This window comes from Armigeres subalbatus, chromosome 2, assembly GCF_024139115.2.
Source record: "Armigeres subalbatus isolate Guangzhou_Male chromosome 2, GZ_Asu_2, whole genome shotgun sequence".
NCBI classification, from domain to species: Eukaryota; Metazoa; Arthropoda; class Insecta; order Diptera; family Culicidae; genus Armigeres; species Armigeres subalbatus.
Genome location: NC_085140.1, coordinates 428,853,647 through 428,872,935, shown reverse-complemented (window position 1 = coordinate 428,872,935; position 19,289 = coordinate 428,853,647). Strand labels below are relative to the sequence as shown.

At 40.0% G+C, this 19,289-nt stretch overlaps 1 protein-coding gene across 2 annotated transcripts in view; it reads left to right on the top strand.

Moving 5' to 3' along the window:
- The window catches only part of LOC134213553 (elongation of very long chain fatty acids protein AAEL008004), a 99,594-nt gene that overhangs the window by 23,662 nt on the left and 56,643 nt on the right, over positions 1 to 19,289 (top strand). The window contains exon 1 of one of the 2 annotated variants that reach the window (XM_062692702.1): positions 17,939 to 18,128. The exons of the other annotated variant lie outside the window; for it this stretch is intronic. The gene's annotated coding sequence lies outside the window, so the exon portion shown is untranslated. Of the gene's footprint in view, positions 1 to 17,938; positions 18,129 to 19,289 lie in introns of those variants that run through there. 2 annotated transcript variants of the gene reach the window in all.

Sequence of the window (19,289 nt, the reverse complement as noted above, 5' to 3'; positions counted from 1 at the left end):
CTGCGCCATTCACTATTTTCCACCACGCCGCCAGTATTTTTCGCTCAAACACTCTGAGAATTCGATAACTTCCATGCTTCATGGCCTTACAGGGCGACTGGAGGAATCTACGATGTGTTCCGAGCAAGTTTTGTTCGTGTTTGTAAGCTGCGAGACTTTAGCTAGCTACGCAAATCGTAGAAAGTCATACTCGCAGCCGCAATACTTCTTTTCACCTGACAGCTAACGTAATTATCACATGTAACGAGAGTTTCAAGATATGTCAATTCGTCGACAACCATAAATCGCAGCCCATCCATTTCCACCTCGGGACCAACATCGTTTGGACTGCTACGTTCTCTGTCAGCCACCAGGTACTTAGTTTCGACAGAGTTTATGATCAATCCAATCAGAGCTAGTTGGATGTCTCTTCAGATATTCTGACGCTCTTTTTGGATCCATCCAACGTCGCATGAATCAGCCACAGTTCATTACGTTCAGAGATGTCTTACACAGTTGGCAAAAAATCTATTTTTTTTATTTTTCACAATTTTTAACATTCGAATAAAATTCATTCAGTGAGTGCAACTAATAGATGGATATTTGAGTTTTCACTTTCACTTTCACAGTCACTTCGATCTATAAAAAAATACGCTGGGGTCACGCGGGCGCGTTTGTAATACACACCGGTGTATTTACTGTGCACGCACCCGCGTGTATTTAGCGTTGGTTTTTTTCTCACCCGCTTTTCGTCTTGTGTTTTTTTTTCTCGCTCTAAGTGTAGTGTTTCGCGTCCGGAAGGAGACACAATTTTTAAGCTGACATGCTGATTACACACCGCCGAACAGAACCCCTATTCCAATAAATGACAAAAAGGACAAACCCTTGAAACGATCTACTGAATCGCCGGAAAATCGTTTCTGTGGTCGTCGTTGTTGGCGTATCCTGCTGAATTGCACAACTGGTTGATGTAGAAGAACACAACGGACACTTGAGTCTGGTAAGAAAGTTCCAATTGTTTCATCTAACCCTCTAAGACCCAAATGTCCGTATTTGCTCAAAACCATTTTTTTACTTCCTTTTTGTCAAATTCATTAAATTTTAAGAATTTTGCTGCAATAGTTTTTCATACTTGGACATAATTTTAATCATACCAAAAGTATTATGTATCTTCTTAGCTCTTTATGATATATCAGATTAATTGTAGAAGAATCCTAACCACAAATATTTCACTAATCAAAGTAATACGAATTTCATCACTAAAATATAAAAAAAACAACTCACGAAATAGAGATTTCATAAAAAATTGCTATGATTTTTTAATTAAGCTTCAAGTTACTTTGAAATACACATTGATTGACTTCAATGTCAACAAAATGAATTATGGATTATAGTTATTTGAAAACTTAAACATCAGTCTAAAGGCGATCTTGAGAATTAGAGAGTAAATTGTATTAAGGACATAGTTGGAAGAGTACCACGATGGCAGTCAATATGGCCACTGTTCTTTCCACGGGTCAACACCACACCTCCCGCACTCATCTCCCACCAACATTCGAATGCATCGAACAGCATCGAACAAAAGTTTAATATTCAAATTACTAACCTGTTCACAACATATTTATTCACTTCCCGTGGTAATTAACATGTTTTTCCAAAGAGTACTATGTATGCACTGCACTTCACTTCTTCTCAAAGGGCATTGGAAAAAATCAAGTTTTTACTCACTTCTCCGCACATGAGCAGCTCGAAATGTTGATGGAATGCAAGTTAAACAACACTTTTTGAAATCAGTCACTTGTTTGAACCGAAAACTTAATATAAACTGCTATTTTTGCCCGAAAAAACGATTAAAAACTGATCGCGGAGCGAATGTAAACACCAGCACCGATAGCAGCAAACTATTAAATAGGGTGGTTCAAAATGATTTTGCTCCGCCAGGTTAAGTGTCCGCCAGGTTGGGTGTCGTCCGATGGTTTGGGACAGTTTGAATAGGGGCTTATCGTGCACAAGTCGTTTCAGATTTGTATGACAGTTGATATGGCGAGGTTGAATTTTACATTATTCTAATTGTAGGGGCAGATACCTCATACAAAAAGTGTGGCATGGGGGTGAGCGGGGTATAAAATGCAATTTTTTGCGTTACATAATCAATGGATCTTTCCTGCGGTGCGATTTTCGTTCATTGAAGTCTCTGGAATGTTCCTTTAGCCATGTGGGTTCTCTTTTCGCCAGCGTTTGGAGGGAAGGCGCATTAGCCAGTGTAATAAAAGGCTTAGTTTCCCCTACTAGTTTTCATACAAACTTTAACCAGCTTGTTCTCAACCAGTTTTTGTTCAATTCGGTTTTTGGAGGACACTAGAAGCATGGAACGGAATCGAGTGAGCGTGTTGGAGCTGGGTCGTTTTTTGAACCACCCTATTAATATATTATGTTTATTTATAAATACGACACCAATACTAGTACAGTATATGACAGTTTTTATTGTACCAATACTTTCAAAGTTTTGTTTTGGTACTCCACCCACCTTCACCTTAAATGTTTGATACCTCATTTGTATTATATTTTCGTTACTTCATATATTGCAAACAAAATACGTACAGGGCATCGTTTTCTACTATTGCCGCGGATATTGTGGGAGTCCCAGGAATCCGGTTCACGCTTTAGTTGGCAGCGGTGGCTCTTCTCGACCTTCTACTCCCTGAGTAGTCAGTATGAATATGGGCGTCGGAGACGAGCCAGCCTAGGCCTGAAATTCTCCTTAATAAAGACACAAACAAAAATAATAAGGGCGTCCTTGTGATGTTTTGCTGTACCTGTTATGGCTAGCCAGTGCCAGTGTAACAAGCCCCACGTTACAATTATTTTCTACAAACATAAAGCTGCTCAAGCAACATGGAACATATAACAAATTTTCATATGAGATTTTGGTCCATCAGCCAAATCCCGCAGATATATTTTTATTGCGCATCGCGCTTTTTGTCTACAGCAATTAGTTTGCTGTATTCATAGCTGAGCCTTTGTGTAGGATTCTTATCCTATTTGGACACCCCCGAATCAATCAATGCCATTTGGCATCAACGATTCGATGTCTGTGTCTGGAACAAACTTGGGACAAATCACAACTAAATATTTTATTGCCTACCTTCAGGCTTTCCTCTTGAGTCCAGACACTGACTCAACTAACAAAACCGACGAAATCTAACACAAATGACACAGACTCAATCGAATATTTACAAGTATTCGAACAATACAAAACCAACCGTAACACAACCTTATACAACAGCACAGAATTTTTCATGAATCGGAGAGCCGATTCATGAAAAATTCTTAAGTCAGCTTGTGACGAAAAATCTGACTAGAGGACTAACAGACTGGAAACTTAACCTAAGCCACAAATCTCAAAAAACTAAATCTATTCTAAAACCTCAATAACGGTAGCGAATCCTACCAAAAGTTGTCTGAACGCCAACGAGTCTTGGCAAATTGTCCTATAATCAGATTCTTTACTACACTTAACTAACTCTGTTGATCCTACAATTAAATCGGATTACAAATGATTCTCGCGAAAAATCAAATGAATCCCACACTAAACAATCAAATCGATACTTGTCGTAATCTCAAATCGTCATTCTTATCATTGTGGGTTATTTAGCTGGGCGCCAGTGTAACCGCTAGCCATCCGCTACACTCCCAGAAGACATCCTTGTTGCTTCAGCAGTGATTCCTTTTTACAGCACTAGTCTTCATAACGAAACGGGCACCATTACGGAACGTGAGATATGATCAAATTATTTGTAGTACTACTTGACCAACACCCCAAGCTGGGTGAGGGATAGAGGCCCGTGTGTATTTAGCGTGCACCATTTTGTCAGTTTGAAGTGACATTTCGAAAGATCAAATATCCATCTATTAGTTGCACTCACTAAATGTATTTAAATTGTAAAAATTATAAGAGCAGATTTTTTGTAGGACGTCTCTGGTTACGTTGATGATGATTACGGAATTTATCAAGGATTTGTCACGGAGTCCATTGTTGATCCAGTCCAAATCCGCTTTGATTTTCGCCGTCATAGGTCTCCACAAAAGGACGCAGTGTGCTAAATAGAATTCGGAAGTCTACCTTGTAAGCGGTATTGAAGAGTCTTATACCTCGATAATTAGTACCCATTAGGGTCCCTCCTTAGCCGTGCGGTAAGACGCGCGGCTACAAAGCAAGACCATGCTAAGGGTGACTTGGTTCGATTCCCGGTGCCGGTCTAGACAATTTTCGGATTGGAAATTGTCTCGCCTTCCCTGGGCATAAAAGTATCATCGTGTTAGCCTCATGATATACGAATGCTAAAATGGTAGCCTGGCTAAAATGGTAGCTTTCCAGCGGCCTTACCGTACTTCATCTCTCGAACAGCTTTTCTTTTCGTATAGCGTTGGTGACTCCACTGCTTGTCTATCGTCCTCAATCCTGATTCTGTTTATGCCCTCTCTGTCTGATAGTCCGATTCAACAATATCTCGGGGTGCTCCTTCCACCTAGCAGTCACCCTTGCTCGTTCGGTCAACAGATATCCGGAGTAGTTATTGATCACGACTGTCGCCGGTGCGCCTTTCTTGCGTATGTTGTTGATCGTTTTGTGGAACTTCCATGCATCGTTTCTGGCAAGGTTTCCCTCTGGCTCCGAGACTGCTATTTCGTCATATTTCGTCATTTCGTCATTTCTTTTCTTACGTCGGTTGGGTTTTTTCTCAGCTGCCCTTAGTTCTCTATAGGGGAACTGTACCGGTTTTGGCCATGTTCCTAATTTGGCCAATTTTGCAAATAACACCAAAAATAAAGCAATTCACGAGGATTTTATTAGTTCCAACAAGAGATATATCTCTCACGCTTCAACGCTGCTTTCAACTGATCGTTTTTTATGGAAAAATATGTATTTTTCAGGGTTGGCCAAATTAGGCACTAAGGTGGCCAAAACCGGTGCACTTCCCCTATCGTTCTTTATGTTGGCATGTAGCCGCCACTAGCTTGTTTTTCTTATCTTTTGCTCTTTATCATTATTCTTACATGAATCAAAATTTAATAATTTAGTAATCTCATCGGTTTTGAAAAAGTGCAGTAGTGAATGGTATAAAACGTCATTGGCATTCGTTTGGCAGATGACATTTTACAACACTGGCAGTAATTCCTAGATAATTTAGTAGTGCTGGCGATATGACAGGTTCAATAAATAGTATGCACAGAGTCAGTGGCGTAGCCAGAAAATTGGTCTGGGGGGGGTTTTCTGAACATTTTTTTTTTGAAAAAAAAAATTTTTCTTCCGAAAATTTTGTCTTTGGGGGGGGTTTTATACCCAAAACCACCCCCGTGGCTACGCCACTGCACAGAGTAAAAGCCAAAATTTCGGAACAATGACGGTGAGACAATGGAGAAGGCGGACGAAAGTACCCAGCAAAAAGATTACATTCGTCATTTACTGCAATCAAAACTTTTTCAATAGTGCTGCTAGGGTAAATTTATCAAGAATCATCCGCAGGCTAAGCATCTTATCCGTTGTTGATCAGCCCTCACGAAAACCTGCCTGGTATTCACCGAGGAAGGGCTCCTCAAACGGTCTCTGTCTGTAGAATATAATAAGGGACTGAATTTTGAACGCCGAGTTCAGAAGTGTGACCCCTCGGTAAATGACACACTCTAGTATGTTTCGTTTCTTTATTGTTGTTACAGTTTTGTGGATGTTCTCCAGCAATCTGTTGACGTCGTCATATCCTTAAATTTCTAAAGCTGTATAGTCGCGTCAGAACAACTACTATGTATTGAACTGAGTCTATGTTCGAGCCTATCTATCCGAGAAATGCCGTCCGTCGATCAGCACGTGGTCAATCTGTGAGCAAGTGCCACCACTCGGGCTTTGCGCATCTATGTGGATATTCTTACGTGCGGAATAGGTACTGCTGATTGATAGCAAAGGTCACAATTCGCAGACCATTTTCGGTGGTACCGGAATAAATGCTTTCCGTACCAATTGCAGGGTGAAAGAAGCATTCTCTCCTGATCTGCACGTTTGCATCCCCGATGGCAACCTGTGCATTGTGTGATGGGCACTCTCCAAAGGCCTTGTAAAGGCTCTCATAGAACGCATTCTTCATGTCATCAAGCTTATCGTTTATTGGGGTACAGATGCTGATCAGACTGTAGGTGACGCATTTGCCCTTCATTCTTAACACGCAAATGCTGCCGCTTATCGGCTTCCGCCGCATAACTCACATCATCTGTTTCACGAACACCATCATGCAGCCAACTACACGTTCTGCTCTGTCGCCGCTGCTGTAATAGATGTGGTACTTGAATGAAGTGCCACGCTCAACAAAGTTCTCACGTTCCAAGATCCGACATTCCAATCGTTATATTTTATCCGATTTCGGATCTGTTGACGTTGAATCAATCCGTTCGCTCTAAGTTTGCCTTTTTCTAGCTGTCATTTATTTGGAAGGCTCGTTTGCCGTTAAGCGTTACGGAACCGGAGTAATGGTTTTCAATACAGTTTTTCATGATTCCTATACACTACTGTTCGAGGTTCGAACGAGGTTAGGGAAAACAATAATGCCTTAGAAAGTAGAATATAAAGGAAATTTGGGGTCATCGAATTTCACAGCCAAAACGTCCGCTTTCTGGTTTCCCGTTATCGGGCAATAAAAACGGACGGACTTATGGTGATTGTGAATGTTTGTGGTTGATGCAAAACTTTTCGTCGATGAAGACGAAAAAGTGGTCATGAGGTAGAGATGTGATTTGCTCGAGTGAGTAGTTTATAGCTGCTGCTGCTATAGCACGGAACTAGGTTGCTCGAATCTTAAGTTTAGGCGCTGTGAAAAACGTTGAAAACACTGAAATCAGTGTAGTCAACCATTTTGGACTCATTTGTGAAAAAAAAACTTCTCGTCTCGCTGGCGTACTGGCGTGTTAAGTGATTTTGAAGTTTTTGAGTATATGAAAAATACTGTAAGCCAAAATCGTTGTTCTACAATTTTCTAACATTTATTTAAAAATACGAGAAAGGCAAAAAATAAATTTTTATAAGTTAATTAGATAGATCTACAAAACCCGAGCAGACGAAAATAGCTCAATAATATCAAATGTTGATAAGATAGCAAAATGAGATATGGACTTGATTGATATAAGAGATAAAAGATCAGACGACAATATCAATATTTTGCACTAAAATATCATGAGGAAATCAAGTTATGCTATTTGTAATAAGTGATCAATATCATGTGCCATTAGTTTGTTCTTATCCATAGCATATCTTGATATGTAAATGATATTTCGGTGTAAATGTTTGATATTGTTGCCTGTTCTTTTATCTCTTATATCAATCAAGTCCATATCATGTTTTGTTATTCTGTTCATGGTTTCTGCCCGGGAAGGATAGTTTCATTCTTCATCAGTTTTCATTAATTGTCAACTTGACCAAGAGTTTCAGAAATTTTACGTTCCATTCGGTTCCAGTCTGTACCAATAATAAACTACGCGCCAACAATGACTTTCTACTTTGCGCGCGTGTGCTGTCTCGAAGCGGAACCTACGTAGTTCTGGATGAAAGTGCAACCGTGTCGTGTCTGATTGTCAAATGCACGCGGCTTCGCAGAAAAACTTAATTGAGTCTACAGAAAAACATTTGTCGTTTTGATTCCGGGGGGTTTCCCGAAGTGTATTCGCCGACGTTGTCGTCAGATCCGGAATTAACCTATCAGACAGAAACTAGTAATGAGGGGGTGGAGTGTAAAAAACTTAGAAGTATGATTAATTGATTATTGAGGTTTATTTTTCTGTGCATTGACACTAATAGGAGAATTATGGTTATTGCCTAGAAAATTGCAATCATTCAATTTAATCAGTCGAGATCGTTTGCTGCATTGTTATATTATATGCAACGTGTAGCTATGACTTAAACGAATTTCAAAATTCCGTTCTTGATCGCCAAAGATTTGAAGATAATTTAATGACACAACATCTGGTCCGAATTGCATCCTCCCGAATATCTCGTTCCGGTCACGGAATCATTTCCCACTGTCAACAATGCGCTTTACGACATCGTCAACACCTCCATTAGTGGGTAGTTGCCGGTTGATTTCGGTAGCCTAACAACGCGTTCCAGCCGAGACGCCACCCAAGCATGAACGTAAAGCAAAATACCCACATTGTAGCCAGTCGCAACCAACAATTAAAAGGCACTAATGGCTTTGCTCCGTCTGATGTTTTAATGCTCGTATAAATCTACTGCAGGTTTTTTTTTCTTCTGCTTCAAGTTCATTTGTTTATTGCCGTGACTTATTGATGACGTTTTTCCACCAATTTGACATAATTTTACACGTGTACTTAATTGCTGCAGCTATTATTTTTACGGAGTGTTGTTTCCTTCGAGCACGAATTATGGTTGACAATCAAAATCACCTAATCTCGTTTTGGCAATAGTCATTAGCAGAATTGTCACAGCGCGACTCAAGTGAGACCATCGAAATACCATTGTCAAAACTAAACTGCAACCACACATCATCCATCGGTGTTAGGTAACCTCGCATCTGTAGCGTCTAGAGAAGTTGTCTAGCCAGGCAGGAGGTTCGTCACTTTCGCTGTGAGAGTCTCTATTTCGCTTCTTTCGACGGTAGGCTCGTCTGCGGTCATCGACGTTGTTGGGGTTACATTTTTATGGAAGGCAACATGCCAGCAGACAGTGCTCAGAGTCATGGATGAATGTGTGTTTAGCGGTCAAGTTCAGTGTGTCGTACGTACGGCGTCGAAGCACTGTCCGTTGATTACTATGGATCCGCTTGTCCATTTGACGGCCGTGAGCCAAATGGATGAGTGATTGAATGCCGGTGGAAGCGAGAGGTGCACCAGATGGATGTGAAATTCATTAGCCATAATGAATTTATATTTTTATCATTTGAGCCTATTCTACGTTTCAAATGGATTGAGAAGTTTCGCTTTCAAGTATTCCCACGACCCTGAAATTCAAATAGGAGGTTCCTAAAATTCTTACTTCATTTGAAACGCCAAGTCTCGCTCTGAACGTAGAATGACTCTAATGACTTCTTCAGTTTCAAGGCAATCAGGAGAGTTAAAAATTGATTTGTTGATGTTTCAGAACATTTTGCCTCTGGCAGAAAAAAAATCAATAACATTTGAATATTGGTTTCTTACTCAACCTTCATTCACTCAGTATAATTAGCTAAGTAGTTTTATTTGAATTTGTATGCACTTTTAGAAAAATGTTTACAAGTATAATGCTTTTCTGCCTAATGCTGACAAGTATAATACATTCAATCATTTATTGAATGGCAAATGTTTTCTGAAATTCCAATTGATTTTTTTGGTTTTTAGTGGAAATTCTTTGTAATTTCCACTGAAAGTTTTTCGAATTTTCACGGAAAATTCCATATTTACCGTTATAAAAATTCGCTGTTGAATGATTATTTTTTCTCACATCTGTCACCCCTAAAAGTTTTATTTGATGTGATCAGCGCCTCAATCTGGCGCCTTTTTAACAATTCTTCTTAGAGTTTCTCCAGGAATTCCAGTTGTGCTTCATCCAGGATACCATCTCCTAAAAATATTTTTGGAGTTCCTCCTGAAATTGCTTTTGGAGTTTTCCAGGATTTCCTCCTACCTGGAGCTCTTCCAGAAATTACTCCTAAGGCTTACTTGCCAATTCCTGGGGGAATTCAGAATGAATTCCTGGATGAATTCAGAATGAATTTCTGGGGGAATTCGAAATTAATTTCTGGGGGAATTCAGAATGACTTCCTGGGGGAATTCAGAATGACTTCCTGGGGGAATTCAGAATGAATTTCTGGGGAAATTTGAAATTAATTTCCGAGGGAATTCAGAATGAATTCCTGGGGGAATTCAGAATGAATTCCTGGGGGAATTCAGAATGAATTCCTGGGGGAATTCAGAATGAATTCCTGGGGGAATTCAGAATGAATTCCTGGGGGAATTCAGAATGAATTCCTGGGGTAATTCAGAATGAATTCCTTGGGGAATTCAGAATGAATTCCTGGGGGAATTCAGAATGAATTCCTGGGGGAATTCAAAATTAATTCCTGGGGGAATTCAGAATGAATTCCTGGGGAATTCAGAGTGAATTCTGGGAATTCAGAGTGAATTCCTGGGAATTCAGAATGAATTCCTGGGGAATTCAGAATGAATTCCTGGGGAATTCAGAATGAATTCCTGGGGAATTCAGAATGAATTCTGGGGAATTCAGAATGAATTCCTGGGGAATTCAGAATGAATTCCTGGGGAATTCAGAATGAATTCCTGGGGAATTCAGAATGAATTCTGGGAATTCAGAATGAATTCCTGGGGAATTCAGAATGAATTCTGGGGAATTCAGAATGAATTCCTGGGAATTCAGAATGAATTCCTGGGGAATTCAGAATGAATTCCTGGGGAATTCAGAATGAATTCTGGGGAATTCAGAATGAATTCCTGGGGAATTCAGAATGAATTCCTGGGAATTCAGAATGAATTCTGGGAATTCAGAATGAATTCCTGGGGAATTCAGAATGAATTCCTGGGGAATTCAGAATGAATTCCTGGGAATTCAGAATGAATTCCTGGGGAATTCAGAATGAATTCTGGGGAATTCAGAATGAATTCCTGGGGAATTCAGAATGAATTCCTGGGGAATTCAGAATGAATTCTGGGGAATTCAGAATGAATTCCTGGGGAATTCAGAATGAATTCCTGGGGAATTCAGAATGAATTCTGGGGAATTCAGAATGAATTCCTGGGGAATTCAGAATGAATTCCTGGGGAATTCAGAATGAATTCCTGGGGAATTCAGAATGAATTCTGGGGAATTCAGAATGAATTCCTGGGAATTCAGAATGAATTCCTGGGGAATTCAGAATGAATTCCTGGGAATTCAGAATGAATTCTGGGGAATTCAGAATGAATTCCTGGGGAATTCAGAATGAATTCTGGGAATTCAGAATGAATTCCTGGGAATTCAGAATGAATTCTGGGGAATTCAGAATGAATTCCTGGGAATTCAGAATGAATTCCTGGGGAATTCAGAATGAATTCTGGGGAATTCAGAATGAATTCTGGGAATTCAGAATGAATTCCTGGGGAATTCAGAATGAATTCCTGGGGAATTCAGAATGAATTCCTGGGGAATTCAGAATGAATTCCTGGGGAATTCAGAATGAATTCCTGGGAATTCAGAATGAATTCTGGGGAATTCAGAATGAATTCTGGGAATTCAGAATGAATTCCTGGGGAATTCAGAATGAATTCCTGGGGAATTCAGAATGAATTCTGGGGAATTCAGAATGAATTCCTGGGAATTCAGAATGAATTCTGGGGAATTCAGAATGAATTCTGGGGAATTCAGAATGAATTCTGGGAATTCAGAATGAATTCCTGGGGAATTCAGAATGAATTCTGGGAATTCAGAATGAATTCCTGGGGAATTCAGAATGAATTCCTGGGGGAGTTCAGAATGAATTCCTGGGGGAATTCAGAATGAATTCATGGAGGGAATTCAGAATGAATTCCTGGGGGAATTCAGAATGAATTCCTATGAAAATTCAGAATGAATTCCTATGAAAATTCAGAATGAATTCCTGGGGGAATTCAGAATAAATTCCTGGGGGAATTCAGAATGAATTCCTGGAGGAATTCAGAATGAATTCCTGGAGGAATTCAGAATGAATTCCTGGGGGAATTCAGAATGAATTCCTGGGGGAATTCAGAATAAATTCCTGGGGGAATTCAGAATGAATTCCTGGGGGAATTCAGAATGAATTCCTGGGGGAATACAGAATGAATTCCTGGGGGAATTCAGAATGAATTCCTGGGGGAATTCAGAATGAATTCCTGGGTGAATTCAAAATGAGCTCCTAGAAGAATTCAAAATGAACTCCTGGGAGAATTCAGAATGAACTCCAAATAGAATTCAGAATGATTTCCTGAGCATATTGGGGGAATGAATTTCTGGGGAATTCAACATGAATTCCTGGGGGAATTCAAAATGAATCCCTGAGGGAACTCAAAATGAATTCCTAGGGGAATTCGAAATGAACTCCTGGGGAAATTCAGAATGAATTCCTGGGGGAATACAGAATGATTTTCTGAGGGAATTTAGAATGAATTTCTGGGGGATTTAGAATGAATTCCTGGGGGAATTCAGAATGAATTCCTGGAGGAATTCAGAAAGAATTCCTTGGGGAATTCAGAGTGAATTCCTGGGGGAATTCAGAATGAATTCCTGGGGGAATTCAGAATGAATTCCTGGGGGAATTCAAAATGAATTCCTGGGGGAATTCAGAATGAATTCCTGGGGGAATTCAGAATGAATTCCTGGAGGAATTAAGAATGAATTCCTGGAGGAATTCAGAATGAATTCCTGGAGGAATTCAGAGGGAATTCCTGGAGGAATTCAGAATGAATTCCTGGAGGAATTCAGAATGAATTCCTGGAGGAATTCAGAATGAATTCCTGGAGGAATTCAGAATGAATTCCTGGAGGAATTCAGAATGAATTCCTGGAGGAATTCAGAATGAATTCCTGGAGGAATTCAGAATGAATTCCTGGAGGAATTCAGAATGAATTCCTGGAGGAATTCAGAATGAATTCCTGGAGGAATTCAGAATGAATTCCTGGAGGAATTCAGAATGAATTCCTGGAGGAATTCAGAATGAATTCCTGGAGGAATTCAGAATGAATTCCTGGAGGAATTCAGAATGAATTCCTGGGGGAATTCAGAATGAATTCCTGGGAAATTCGGAATGAATTCCTGGGGGAATTCAGATTGAATTCCTGGGGAATTCAGGATGAATTCCTGGGAGTTCAGAATGAATTCCTGGGGAATTCAGAATGAATTCCTGGGGAATTCAGAATGAATTCCTGGGGAATTCAGAATGAATTCCTGGGGAATTCAGAATGAATTCCTGGGGAATTCAGAATGAATTCCTGGGGAATTCAGAATGAATTCCTGGGGAATTCAGAATGAATTCCTGGAATTCAGAATGAATTCCTGGGGAATTCAGAATGAATTCCTGGGGAATTCAGAATGAATTCCTGGGGAATTCAGAATGAATTCTGGGAATTCAGAATGAATTCCTGGGGAATTCAGAATGAATTCCTGGGGAATTCAGAATGAATTCTGAAATTCAGAATGAATTCCTGGGGGAATTCAGAATGAATTCCTGGGGGAATTCAGAATGAATTCCTGGGGGAATTCAGAATGGATTCCTGGGGGAATTCAGAATGGATTCCTGGGGGAATTCAGAATGAATTCCTGGGGGAATTCAGAATGAATTCCTGGGGGAATTCAGAATGAATTCCTGGGGGAATTCAGAATGAATTCCTGGGGGAATTCAGAATAAATTCCTGGGGGAATTCAGAATAAATTCCTGGGGGAATTCAGAATAAATTCCTGGGGGAATTCGGAATTAATTCGAATTCAGAATAAATTCTCGGGGGATTTCAAAATGTATTCCTGGGGGAATTCAGAATGAATTCCTGGGGGAATTCAGAATGAATTCCTGGGGGAATTCAGAATGAATTCCTGGGGGAATTCAGAATGAATTCCTGGGGGAATTCAGAATGAATTCCTGGGGGAATTCAGAATGAATTCCTGAGGGAATTCAGAATGAATTCCTGGGGGAATTCAGAATGAATTCCTGGGGGAATTCAGAATGAATTCCTGGGGGAGTGCAGAGTGAATTCCTGGGGAAATTCAGAATGAATTCCTGGAGGAATTCAGAATGAATTCCTGGAGGAATTCAGAAAGAATTCCTGGAGGAATTCAGAATGAATTCCTGGAGGAATTCAGAATGAATTTCTGGGGGAATTCAGAATGAATTTCTGGAGGAATTCAGAATGAATTCCTGGGGGAATTCAGAATGAATTCCTGGAGGAATTCAGAGTGAATTCCTGGGGGAATTCAAAATGAATTCCTGGGGGAATTCAGAATGAATTCCTGGTGGAATTCAGAATGAATTCCTGGTGGAATTCAGAATGAATTCCTGGTGGAATTCAAAATGAATTCCTGGTGGAATTCAGAATGAATTCCTGGTGGAATTCAGAATGAATTCCTGGTGGAATTCAGAATGAATTCCTGGTGGAATTCATAATGCATTCCTGGTGGAATTCAGAATGAATTCCTGGTGGAATTCAGAATGAATTCCTGGTGGAATTCAGAATGAATTCCTGGTGGAATTCAGAATGAATTCCTGGTGGAATTCAGAATGAATTCCTGGAGGAATTCAGAATGAATTCCTGAAGGAATTCGGAATGAATTCCTGGAGGAATTCGGAATGAATTCCTGGAGGAATTCGGAATGAATTCCTGGAGGAATTCGGAATGAATTCCTGGTGGAATTCGGAATGAATTCCTGGTGGCATTCGGAATGATTTCCTGGTGGAATTCGGAATGAATTCCTGGTGGAATTCGGAATGAATTCCTGGTGGAATTCGGAATGAATTCCTGGTGGCATTCGGAATGAATTCCTGGTGGCATTCGGAATGAATTCCTGGTGGCATTCGGAATGAATTCCTGGTGGCATTCGGAATGAATTCCTGGTGGCATTCGGAATGAATTCCTGGTGGCATTCGGAATGAATTCCTGGTGGCATTCGGAATGAATTCCTGTTGGCATTCGGAATGAATTCCTGGTGGAATTCCGAATGAATTCCTGGTGGAATTCAGAATGAATTCCTGGTGGAATTCAGATTGAATTCCTGGTGGAATTCAGGATGAATTCCTGGTGGAATTCGGAATGAATTCCTGGGGGAATTCAGAATGAATTCCTGTGGGAATTCAGAATGAATTCCTGGGGGAATTCAGAATGAATTCCTGGGGGAATTCAGAATTCATTCCTGGGGGAATTCAGAATTCATTCCTGGGGGAATTCAGAATTCATTCCTGGGGGAATTCAGAATTCATTCCTGGGGGAATTCAGAATTCATTCCTGGGGGAATTCAGAATTCATTCCTGGGGGAATTCAGAATGAATTCCTGGGGGAATTTAAAATGAATTCCTGGAAGAAATTAAAATGAATTCCTGGAGAAATTCGAAATGATTTCCTGGGGGAATTCAAAATGAATCCTCGAAAACTCGTCACTTTTTTTTGCTTTTTGCGTGCGCACTGATGAAAAGATCACAAAAATAATAAACGAATCAAATTCATTTTCATTGCTTTGTTTTTATAGGATGAACATGGAATCTACCAGATGAAGTGATTAACAGTTTCCTATATCACGCGGAAATAGACCTGTGCAGGAATTCATCAAATTCACTCATCCGATTTATTTTGACATTAGAGCGGGCCGTCCACTGGAACAAAAGTTCATTTTGCGTTAATTTCATAATGTCTTGGGGGAGTTTATTTTGCGTTAGTCTATTGGCACGATCTTTGCATTGAATATCTAAAATCGTCATACTTATAGAAACGTGTTAGATTTTGGAGTGAAGCTGATTTTCGACATTGTTCTGTAAAAAAGAGATTGAAAAACGGCTGAAATCTGGATGCACAAGTGGCCGTTCCTCGTTTTTTTGCGACCTCGGTACTTTACGTTACAAATCTTGGTTCGGTAGTTGTAGTGTTAAATTGTAACAAAGACTACTCCGAGGCTTAAGATAGACTTTTCCGTGTACCTATACCGTAAATAAAACCGCCATTCTCCGCATACAGCAATTCTACCATCAATCTACTAAGTGCTTCAAAATTGACGCTCCTCCTAATTTGTATCGTAGTGGATGTTTATAGTGGTTTATACAATGTTTCATTAATAAGCGTTGGTGGGAAGCTGTGAAGTTTATACGAAGTTTTTGAAGAGAACGTCCAATGCTTCAATAACAAAGATGGCAAAAATGTGCAAAAAAGTAGTATAACAAAAATGGACAAAGTTATTGGAATTTTTCAGGAGGATGCCATGATCGAATCCTACGAAAAATCCACATGATATTTAAAATATTGTGGAAATTGAGGTGAAAATTGATTGAATCCATGCGCTTATGAAGCGAGGCCAGCCTAAACCGTTTTGACAACTCGATTCTTGCACCAAACTGAAAAAATGTTTAGAAACGCTTTATAACAACTGTCCATTGCTTTGTACAACTGTTCGTTGCTTAATGTTAATAATTCTTAATATTTATATGTTTTCTAATCATTTACTTTTTTCTCATTTACAGGTATGTATATACGACAATCCCTTGAAGCAAAGAATGCCATCTGGAACTAGCATAAGTATTGTTCTCCAATGCAGCCTCGTTCATTATCTGTACGACAAACGTGAGGGTCAAACTGGAAATTTACTTCTTAATACAAGGAAAGTCTATGTATCTGTTAGTATGTATAAACAAATCTTTTCGTATGATGGTGTGAACTTCAAGATTCAATTGAGAAATTTATGAACATGGGCATTGCAAATCACCCCAACATCGGATTTTAAAAGCAAAGCTTTGTACTATTACTGGAGACGCTTTGTGCATGTTATGTTTCAGTCATGTTATTGCTGTTCTATGAACCAATCAAGTCATACTCGAGATTCTAGAAAATAGAAAGATTTAAATAATAATTGTGTCGGCACTATCTAATACTTGAAATACGATCTTCGTCTTGGAGATAATCGTTTAGCTCCATTTTATAACGCTTAAGTAGCAAATCACTTGAACTTTAGACTTGCTTTATCTACCAGAATTCTCATTGGGAGATAAAATGATAAAAATAGTCTAACTAGCTAACGTTTTCATTTTCCTGTAAAGTTGTTAAAAGAGCTAGAAGCAAATGAAAAGAAAACATTGCCTACCGGAACGGTATAAAAGTGGCCAGTATCTAATACAAAGTTAGACCAAATCACTAATACAAAGCATCACTGAGCAAACCAAACTTGATTATACCCCAATATATAAAACTACCATTTGTTCAGTGCTGGAAAATTCACCACCATAAACCAAAATCCAATTTTTCACGGTAATTGCCCTGGCTGATAATGAAAGTGAAAACTCAAGACCGCATACATCCACCTTCACAGGTATTTACAAACACCAAACTTCATCAGAGAATGGCATAAAAAGCAACCATCAAAACAGGTGGGGCGGTAGAGCACCCCGAGCATAATTTACCTATCGCCTACGCTATCATGAAATGGCCAGAAGGAACACTTCCTATAGCCCAGTGTAGTGGCAGTGACTGACCAACCGACCACAAGCCACCGCAACGTCCAACATCAAAAAGCAATCAAACGCAGCAAAAACCGACGAAGACGTGGAAAAGGTAGTCGTCGAAAAATATAATAAACGCCGCATAACAACAAACTTTTTGTACCTAACTACCCATGTATCGTGGTATAAAGCACTCCACTCGGCTTTACTACGATGCTAATGCGTGAATCAACTCGGGTTCCACCGAGGATTTATCAAACCCAAATGAATCCACCTAATCCGAGGATTGCGACAACTGGATCACAGCTTAATCAGTCGAGCATGTCGATCCCATTAATAATGTCCCACATATAAACATCATATTTTGTTCAGTTGAAATGATTGATTAAGGGAACTTGCCCTTTCGGGTCCATTCTCAAAGGCTGCGCTTCGAAGTGAGCACAAAACCTTTCGATACCACTCAACAAACGAGAAAGGCAAATAAAACGTAAACTTCATCGAGGTCTGCCGCGCACTCAAGTTTGGGCCAACTGCGAGATGACCATGGCATTAGCCTCTACAGCCGAAAAGCCCACGACGACGAAAGACGATCCATTCATTCATTCATTCAACCTATGCATTCATTCATAACCAGGTAGCGAAAAGGCATGTATGTTTCTCAATTAGATTACACGGCTATCTGCTGGGGCGATTCACTGCAAATATGCTTCCACGCTCATTTCTCTCTATCCAAATAGTTTCCAATTAACTACGGTGCGGCGTGGGCTGCGCTGGTACGGACTTACCAGCGCACGGTGGACCGAGTTGACCTAGGCCTTGCAGACGTTGTTCTCGCGATCAGGGCGGGACCAGTGCGACAGTTCTTCGTTGGTTAGGGTCTCGTACAATTACGTAGTGCTTTGCCTAGCGTGTGTTCGATTGTTCGATAATTCGGTGAGCGTGTGTGATTTGCTCGGCGGCTGGTGCAGTTGGATGAAGGTGAAAACTGTTTCGAAGGAAACATGAAACCTTCGTTTTTTTAGAATATCAAAAATAAGAAAAGATGTTCAAAGCTGTAGTGACAGATGTGTCGACGGAAAATAGCCTAATTGCACCGAAAACAAGTGTACAAAATGACCTCTTTGCTTACTACTGGCAAGGAAACAGCAATAAGTGTTGTTCGCCTACCCGTTTCGAACGATTTAGTTGGAGTCGAAACAGCAATATCCGCTGGTGGTGATCCCATGTGTGAAGAAAAACGTGCTGCAACAACTCATATTACACCAATTCAGCTTTAATAAGCGGACGAGTGCACTGCATATCGCCTCAATAATAATAAACTGCAATACAACAGTACATAAATGGGTTTCGGGTCAGCGAGTCTTTTTCGCCAACGTCGTCGATACGGCGTTCAAATTCCGAACCCATAAAATCTGCTTGCCAAACAAATTGCGCTATTCGCTTGGGTCAAGTCCGCTCTCTATGGGGTACAATTTTACTTTCTGAAAAATGTCGACACGACAATGACGACCTAATTTAGCACTTGGGCAATGAGTTATTAATTATTATGAGAAAACTAAATATGATGCAATTTTGACAGAAATTCATTGAATGCGTTGATAATAAGATTTGCCTTTTTTGATCAGAAAAGTTGTACTGAAAGTTCGTGATATCTCAGGCTAAGAATTTCGAGACCAACATTGCTTACAGTTGACGTGCTGCTCGCTGGTACGATCCATTCGAGAGTTATGTGTTCTAACTTGGTTTCCTTTTCACGAATTTCGTACAAAATCAATTCGGCCGGTATGCTCTTAACTTTCTTCCGTGGAATGACCTTTCTAAGCTGTGTTCGTTGCAAAATTGTTGATAGGGCCAAGATTTTTTTATGTACAGGTTATCCGACTTCGTCAGTAGATGGGAATAACCAGCGCGGGGGGGAAACATACGTTTTCAGTGCAAAACGTAAATAAACGAGCATAAATTCCATACAAAAATCCAAGATGGCTGAGTTGGAGATATTGACAAGTCGGATAACCTGTACATAAAAAAATCTTGGATAGGGCACTGCAGGGACTGCTTTGTCTCTTTCTTACTGCAAAGAAATTAGAAAACAACAAGGCCAGTAAACGTCAAAATGTATGGGGTACGAAAGAGAAAGAG